We start from the raw sequence: 9,808 nt of genomic DNA on the forward strand, positions 1-9,808 counted from the left end.
ACTGTGACTCGGAACCCAAGCAAAGTCTCATTTCTGGCCCAGCGGAGGTACTGTTCTAAGAATCTGAAATTCAGTGCACTTCCCGAGTGTAGTAAGTGCGCTGCATTTCAAATTCCCTGTGTTACAGGTGCGCTGATCAGACTAGGCATTGTGTAGTTTTGGTTTCTGTGATTCATTCTTTCCAGTTCTATTCATGAATTTTGCTGCCTGTGATCAGTATATCTCTGTTTGAAACCCCTTTTCCTTGTTGTTATTCCACCTCCTTTGTATAAAATAACTGTAAATGTTTTTGATTGTTTGTTGAGTCATTTTCAGTTCTCCTTTGCAAAAAGTAACATAATCGCACTGTCGTCCTTTGACTTGAAAGTGTCGCAAGTGTCGTTTTCAATCATACGAAAGAGTTTGATTGATATTGATAGTCGGTTATCTTGCTACTATTTTTTTTGGTCTGAATTTGTAATTTTTCTAGTGTCGAAAACAAGTATTCATTTCCAAATCATAAGGTGTTGTAATTGCCTCTATCTTTGATTTCGAAAAGAAACTTGTTGATAATTGTCGCTTGAAAAGAAATTCAGATTTTTGCATCAAATTTCTTTTTATCATTCATATACTAAGAAAGTCGAAAACAAATACATGCATGTGCATTTGCATTTAGACAGTCTGATTGGTTTGATTTAGGAAAGTGCATTCAGAGTGTGCTCTTTGCTCTTTGTGAAAGGATTCTGTCTTTCTTTCCTTAGTAGCTAGGATTTTCATTGCAAAAAGAAGATAAAAGATTGTTTATCATCTTAGATTTCATTTTAGGAATTATACTACATCTCGCAGTGAACCTGAAAGGCAAACTTCATAAACAAGATCAACTATAAAATAAATTCAATGAATCTAACAACGCTTTGGAACCTAACGCAAAACATTTAAAAGTCTAGGCTAGAGACGTATTCCGGTGTCGTAAAGCCTGGTAACTGTTGTTCTCACTGATGGTTGGGTGATTCCTCCACTTTTAGACGATAAGTGCCAGTACGGACTTGTTCTCCAACGTACCATCGAGTATATTTTGGGAGACCACAATAGGCTTAATACTTTATCCATAGGAAGCCGTGTCTACCGCCCTATCGATTGCAATGCACTGAACACAACATTTAGGAAGATTGACTACCATACCGTAAAAAGTATTCTACAGTTTTGCGATTGGTTTGGTAATCCCTCTACCTAGATTTCTAGAGCAGTCCCTTTCGTTCCTTTTCAGACTCCTTAACAGAAAAGGTCCATCTGAGCACTTGTCACTTCAGGCTCATTAAAAATTGAAGGCGACTAGAGTCATCTTTTGTTTTTTCTCGACTCTTAAAAATTGAAAAAACAAGTTGTGTCGAAGCATCTAAAATTTATTTTAAACGGAATATTCATCACCCTTTCCTACGTTGATCTTGGGTTGAGAAAATGGAATCCACCAACCAAGGAATTCCCCATGGAGGAAATCCTAGTCCCTTCTCCTCTTGGGGAGATGTTGGTGCACCCCACATGGCCACATTGTCGCTTCCATGACTGACAATCGGCTTGCCTGTATGGCTCTTCTCAACCTCTGTCGTTCAGAACACCACAATTCCTGAACAATCGAGTCAGCAACTAGACGATTCCAGAGTTACCCACCAACCTTCTACTTCCTCCAATTCTTCCTCTCCTCCTTCCTCTTCACTTGATGGGGCCGGTAAAGCCAAAATTCAAGTACCTGAGAAGAAGAAGGAAAAGAAGAAGAAAGAGAAGAAGAAGAAGGAGCCAAAAGCGAAAGGGGGCAAATGAGCGTCGTCTAGCGAAAATCCACACACTGCACCGACCATGCCTAAATCACCATGTGTCATTTGCAAAGGAGACCACTATCATAGAGATTGTCCTTGCATCCCTCGGATCTTAAGGGACTGGTCTCCTTGTTTGCACAACTCGGTGTTGTCAACCTCTGATGATCATGTTGAAAACACAACATCGACTAGTGAAAGTGAAGCCCCAGGACAAAAAGGAAAATATAGATTTCCTTGTAAACTGTGCGAAGGCGATCATGTTGTCCACCATTGTCCCTTCTTAGACGAGGCTAAAAGAGTTTTGGATGATCGTCTGATTTCACCGTTACGAATTCCTACTGGATATAAAAAACTCTTGCCGAGTCCATCACTAGTTGAAAATCTGGCTAGCCCACTCAGGTGGTCGGATGAAGCATATATCATTGAAGAAAAACCATCTGAACCCATACCAGACAAAAGTCAAAAGGTCAAGGCGGAAGTTGACCAGGTCTTTCCTTCAGAGGTTCCATCTTCAGATGATACAATCACCGAAGAGAGCAAGGATGACACTGTCCAAATTCTTTTTGTAAGCACAGACTCCGATGAACATGGGGGAAATTTACCCATTCCTTTACCATAGGAAGGAAGTTCGTCAGAGTCGTACCCGGCCGTCTATTCAGTCTCACCTCCAAGCAACCTAGTTGTATCCTTTGATTGGAATCAACTAGGTAGACCCCATTTACCAGCTAGTATACCATTCCGAATCATTGTTCAAATATATAGAATGGTTATGGCCGGTACCATCATAGATGAAGGGGCTTCTGTGAGTATCCTTTCCTCAACTGCTTGGAAAGCGCTTGGTTCGCCATCGTTTTTGCCTGAGATGAGAAATCTAACAGGCTTTGATAACGGAACTAGTCGACCATTAGGGATCCTTCCCAATCTGCCCATAACATTGAGGGGGAAAACCATTCAAATGAATTTAATGCTAGTTCAAGGACCCCTGGATTATAATCTACTCCTTGGACGAGACTATATTTATTGCATGGGAGCGATTGTCTCCTCACTCTTTAGGGTAATGTGTTTTCCGCACGAAGGAAGAGTGGTCAAGCTCGTGGACCAGCTTTCATTTCTCGGATCACACAGGGAAAATAGTCATATACCATCCCTGAATGGTCTTTTCACGCAAGAAATGTCTCAATCCCCAGTCTGCCCACCCGATGAGCGCGAGTAATTCGGGGGACATGGCTGAAACCCAGGGGGCATGCACACTGGACTGCTTTAGCAGGAAAACTTCGGGTATAGGGTAGGTTTCCGCGAGAGTGTATGACATTCGTACTCCCGTCCGGGATTGGAAGAGGGAGTTGGACTGGAATAAGATTCTCTTGTCAAAGTTATGTGGGTTGGCAGGCATTGTCACTCACCTTTGTTTATTTTGATAAACATCGCTGAAGAAGTGTTTTGTTTATGCCGTGAATATAACAATATTTGGTAACCTGTAAGAGGTATACCTTTCCTGATAAAACAAATTTTTTGTCAATGATTTGAAGGGTGACCTTGAAACTCTGTTTTATACCTGGGGGCATCCAAACCTTTTGGCATGCAAGCGAAGAGTGACTATTTAGTTTGTAGGTCCTCTAACCCTTTCAACTCGTAGGATTGGTCATTTCCTAACTTGCATAAAGAAAGGATGTGGGGCAAAACTCTAAAATTTATCGTTTTTATATATGAGACATTCTTATTATACGACTAGATTAATCGAGCAGTTTTAGCGCGGACTTCATGCTCGTTAAAAAATAAACATAAGCAATGATCACATGTTCCTCCAGAGTTTAAGCTCATTAAAAAATGAACCAATTTTCGGTAAATAACCATCATGAATGTAATACTTCAGCCTTTAAAGCCTTGGTTGTGTTTGCACTGTCACCTCCACTTTTGCATTGGCCGATCATTCACCTCCAATTGATTGTTTACCCATTTTGAGGAACAGTTGCGAAGAGTGATCATGTTAGCCATCCTTGTAACACTGCCATGATTGGAAAATTCCAAACCTTACCTGGAATCAGTTGCTACCCATTTTATCACTCGTTCCTCAAAAGCCGAGTCTCCTTTAAGCTCTTTTCAATTGACTCGTACAATATGAAAAGATTGCCGAGCCATTGGCCTCTCCATCTCGTTAAAGGGACCGGAAATGCTATCCCTCCTCTAAATTTTAATCTTTTTGGACCTGATGGATTATTACACAAAAAGATCGAGCGCTTGTTTTATTCGGCTCGTTAAAAGTATCGAAAATTCATCCCTTCTGTATTGTTTTATACTTTTTCGAACTTAAGGGATTAGATGACGAGAAAGGAATTTTGCAGTTTCCTTTACATTCCTTTTTAGACTCTCTAAAATTGAAAAGGACTGAGTTATCTTTGTCGTTAAACTCGTTAAAATTTTAATAGCGACAAACTTGTCTATAGACGAGAACGAGTTTCACTATCGCTAGGCTCGTTAAAACATAGCAACGGGTTTGCCCGAAGAGAAAATTATAGAACAAGCATATTTTATCCTCCTCAAGCTTGATAAAAATAAAGAGGTACTGGTCAGTAATGACTGGGGAAAAATTGGGAAGAAAACTTGAAGAAACTTTGTTGGTAGCAAGTCGCTCTTGAACATGATACTTTCCCTCTGCATCCATGTCGGGTTGGGTTGTTTCATTCACCGGTCACATCACCATGGTCCCATCACACCATCCACATTTGGGGTTAATGCTACCAATCCATCATGTCAGTGTTGGCGATATGTTCAAGAGAATTCATTCAGAGAATTCACCTATGTCTCACCTGCTACAATACATTTACACTCCATTCCTTCATGACCGCCACCCTGAACCTTATATCACCAGATCATTTTCACCTCCATTAAAATAATTTCCTCTGTTCCGTGTCATTGATATGGGATTCATTAACGCCCTCCTGTGACGGATCGCTTCTTGTCAACATCAGCTAATTATCCAAGAAGTTGATCAAGGAACACCCCATTCATTACTTTGAAGCTTGCATGCCTCAATGGCAAGTTTCTCACTTCCGGTGACAGGTTTACATCAATGGCCTTCGACCGAAAGATTTTACGTGGTGTTAGAGGCCAAGTCCTTTATTCACACCACGTGAATTGTACTGCAGTACCTTGAGGGTCATTATCATTATTGGTGATTCCTCTCGCACTTGTTAACAACTTATATCATTGTCTGGTAACCAAGCGATGTCTTTCCATGTTCGACTCCAGAACATCTCTCACATGGATAGACTTGTACTTCGAGTGAAGATCGAATGAGATTGAAGACCCCGGATCTAGTTTCATCCATCCGGGCTGTGATATATATTCAGGAAAATAAAGACATCAAATGTACATCATTGCTGCACAGATAATCATCCAATCAAACGGATGATGGCTCTATCAGAATCATCAGTCTACACTCAGACGATATCTGTCCTATGTACATGAAAATGAATTTATAAAGTTGAGCATGGGAATGCTCACCTCAACTAGATCATGAAAATATTATGAAGATAATGTATTGTATTGTATCTTATTACAGGTCTCCTCCCAGCTTGAAAGAACTTCGGATCCTCATAATAAAGCATTTCACCCGACATCAAAAGATTAATGACCTCATGCTTTAGGGGGAAACTGTTATAGAAATTTTTGGGCACTACAACCCCAAGCATGAAATGTCCATAAACCAAGGGCTCCTAAGTCCCTAAAATTGTTGTTCTAACCCCTAAAGGAACAAGGTCAACTGATTACAGCTTCTCCCAGAAGTTCTCCATGAAAAACTGCTTAGAATTGGTCAAAACAGGATCATTTCAGCTGATCCACAGGCCAAGTGCGTTGCATCTCACCTAAATACACTGTGTGGTTGCATTTCATTTCAAAAATCCCTTTTATGGGGTACGATGGGTGAGAAATGACAAATGGCAGTGTCATTCCGCGAGGTGGAGAGGCAATGGATGCTTTCAGAAACTTCTCTTGTGACACTTGCCTCTCTGAATTCGACCAAGGATGAGTAAGAGAGCATAAATATCCAAGTGGAAGCATGAACTATCAGAGGGAAGACACTAATAAAATTAGAAGCTGACTCATCTCCCTTACAGATATCTATATATGGATCCCTCATCCCAGAGATCCAGAGGCTGGAATTTTGCATATTGTAAGGAATTGTTGTTGGTTTCTTGAGACAAACATCAGATTGTTGGGTGATCTAAGCTTTGTATGAGGTGAAGACGGGCTTCCTTGCTGATAGATTGATGTTGGGTCAGAACAACTGGTTGTAACTCCTCTTGGCTCTTTCTTGTTTACCAATAAAAGTTATTCAAGTTTTCCTCCATACTCTTGTGTCATTTATGTTTGCTGCATTTGTATGGTCAATTTACATCTGATCCTAGATTGTTTATGATTATCGATCCATGTTATTGTATAGTGCTATGCTACTGTGATATTACAGGTACTCTGTGAAGCTGGGCGTGCAAGGGAACAAGTAGTGAAAGACTATCAATAAGGAGAGGAATCGAACCGGGAGATTAGAGCAAGACAGAGGTTGGTCTTCTTTGTTCTTCTCTATCTATACTTCATAAAGGAAAAATGAAAGTAGCTTTACTTTGTTTGTTTCTAAGGTAGCTATCACACCTTAGTGGGATAAGAAGTTCCGAGTAGACAATTTTCCCTGTAATAGGATCTGAGCAAATATTTCAAGATACATATTTTAGGCATCTCAGTCTTTCTAGTAAAAGTGAGGGGCATTCTTGCAATTTAAGAGAGGAGGAATGTGAAATGCGTGAACCATATGCATGACTTTCCGAGCCATAATTTCTTGCAACACTTGTTGTAAGGAAAGAACTTGAATTTCCTTATTTGAATAGTGTCATGAGACCTACTCAACCTAGCCAACATATTACTTTCTAGATAGTGCCTCCTGATCACGAAATTCTTGAGGATTACTGGCATATTTTTAACCAAATGGAAAACACAGCACCATGAACACAAAATTCAACATTAGAACATCCTATTGTTGATTGAAAGGCCAATGTACCATTGAAAGCTATCTCATTACATAATCTTCCAAATTTCCATGGAATGGATTATGAGGATCTGAGTGCATTTCAATTTGAATTTGATTTTTTATGCTGAGGTTATGACTATAACATCGACCCTCAAAAATTGATACTATTTCCTTCTACCTTAGAGGGAGCAACCTTATGTTGGTTCATGGACTAGGGGGAGGTACCATAACTTCATGGGATCAAATCAAAGAAGCCTTCCTGACTAAATATCAGGACTATTATCGATCTAGGGATTTAAAAGAAGAAATATTTAAAATGATTTCAAAAGAAGATGAAACTTTGGAAGAATATGTTGAAAGGTTTCAATATAATTTGCAAATATCACCTAATGCTACCCTACCTAGGGAAGTATTGAAAATTTCTTTGATTAATGGAATGGAAGATGAATGGATAGAAACACATAATTTAATGGGACAATATGATATTTCCAAAGAAGAATATGATAATATCATAAAACTATGTATTAGGTGCTCACTAGGAAGTACATGAACGAGATCTAGACTTTAAGATCCTCTCAATAGAACTAACATAACTGTAGGTGGAGGAGCAACTCGAGAAGAAATTGGTAATCTCTTAGAAGATTTTAAAACTGATTTTTTGAGTATATTAACTTCATAGTTGAATGTCCTACAGGTAAAACAAAAATAGGTTGATGTAGAGCAGGCCCTGGCTATTTCATGTCCTCGTTATTGAAAGAGGCATAACCTCAAACAGTGTCTGCTAGACATAGGTGAATGATGTGCTATTTGCACTAAATATCACTCAAAGGAACAATGTCCCTCACTCCCTCGATTAAAGTTTGTATTCAAGGAAGCTAAAGAAGATCGAAAACCAACATATCTCATGGCACAATGATGGTAGTGGAAGACTTACCCTCAAGGTATGATGCAATATCCTTCTCTGTTTTATTCTAGTAAATATTCTTAGCAACAGATTCCTTGATCAACATGGCAGGGCCAACAATCTTTTTAATACCAATTGGAATTGTCAGCCTTACTCTTCACCAACCTGGATAAATCATCCATTTTCTAGACCTTTTTGGCCAAATCAACAGTATCCTACATCTTCATGGAAAAACCCATGAAATAACTCATACCATTCACATTGGGAAAACTCATCTACACTAGGATCAATGTGGTTTGAGAACTGGCAGCGTCTTATAGGACTGATTAATTAATATGTTGAAACATTACCTCAGTCACAACCACCATTGCAAGCTCCACTTAGATTACCCCCAAATGTTCCCCCTGCATTTCATCCTCAATTACCTACTCAACCCATCCAATATTTGGAGATATTTTAAAACTTGGATTGTGGTTCTACTTCCTATGAATGTAATTTGTTGCAACTGAGATCTGGATGGACTGTCTTTCCAGAATATAGTAAAGGAAAACTAGAGCAGGTAGACAATGAAAATATTGTTGAAGAGTAGCATTTAGTAGAACAACCTCCTCCCACCATAATTGCCACTGAAAGAGAGGCACCTGATAAGTCAACCAAACAAAAAGAGCCTACTAAAAATATGGACATTGCTCGTCCATTCCCTAAGAGACTTATTGTGATCAAACCATCAGTTTATTCTGATTTTTATCTCGTAGGGGAACTAAAAAAATTATGTATTAAGATCCCTCTTCTATAGGCTATTCAAGATGTCTCGATATATGCTAAAACCATTAAAGAATTGTGTGTCAAAAATCTTGGGATAAAAATGAAAGAATATCCTATAATCCATGTTCTAGGGACACTTTTTGACCTTTAGGGAAGCAAATACCTATTAAATATGGTGACCTTGGGAACCTAGTAGTTACTGTTCAAATTCAGGGTCATAACTTCCCAAATACCTTAGTGGACTTAGGAGTTGTAATAAACATTTTGACCATAAAAACCTGTGCAATCCTTGGAATCACAACATTGAAACTAAACTCCATTATGTTGGAATTAGTTGATACATCGATAGGAAAACTAGAAGGCACTCTGGATGATATTATCATTACTGTAGATTCCTAGGAGTACCCAGTGGAATTTCTAGTTATCAATCCTAGAAATAGGTTGGATGGACACCCTCTAATATTAGGGAGACCATGGATGGAAATGGAAGATGCATATATAGGATGTCGGACTAGGAATATGACAATTTCAAATAGGACTGTTGTCAAAAATCTCATCTTATATTTTCCTGCCAAACCTAGCCTATCACTCAGCCATTAGCAATCATTCCCTCTCAAATATTAGGAAGAAAATTTTTGTTCTGCTCTTACTCTGGATGAAGCTCTTATTTTTAAAAGACAAACTAAGGATGATGTAATTAATGGATTTATTAACCAGCCTTCTACGCTTGGGAATCCAACCAGCCAAATGTTAAAAGCTATGCTTGATAATGACGCCCAGGAAGATCCACTGAAGATTCTAATTAATCATCATATACCCACAACTATAGTTCATAACAATGTTCCCATCTAAATTGAACCTGGTAAGGCTTCGAACATTAATGTTAATTTGGATGTCCTGCAATGTAAAAAATTAATTCAAATCCTCCAAAAATATAAATATACTTTTGCATGGGAATATTCTAATATGAGAGGCATCAATCCTCAATTGTGTACACGTCACGTTTATATGGAAAAATATGCCCATGCCATTTTCCATCCTCAAAGAAGATTAAATACACACCTTAGGAATATAGTAAAACAAGAATTCCAAAATATCCTTGACGTTAATTTTATATATCCTATCTCTGACATCCAATGGGTTTCAACTCTACCTGTGTTCCCTAAGGAAAATGGAAAATGGAGATATTGTGTGGATTACAGTGAATTGAATAAGGGTACACAAAAAGATATCTTTCCTATTCAATTCGTAGATCAGGTACTCGACACTCTCGCTAAAAAAAAAAATTCTCTTTCCTTCATGGTTTCAGTGGATATAACCAAA

This window comes from Pinus tabuliformis, chromosome 5_2, assembly GCF_031772625.1.
Source record: "Pinus tabuliformis cultivar Carrire ecotype Pingquan chromosome 5_2, CPIR1, whole genome shotgun sequence".
In the NCBI taxonomy this organism is placed as follows: domain Eukaryota; kingdom Viridiplantae; phylum Streptophyta; class Pinopsida; order Pinales; family Pinaceae; genus Pinus; species Pinus tabuliformis.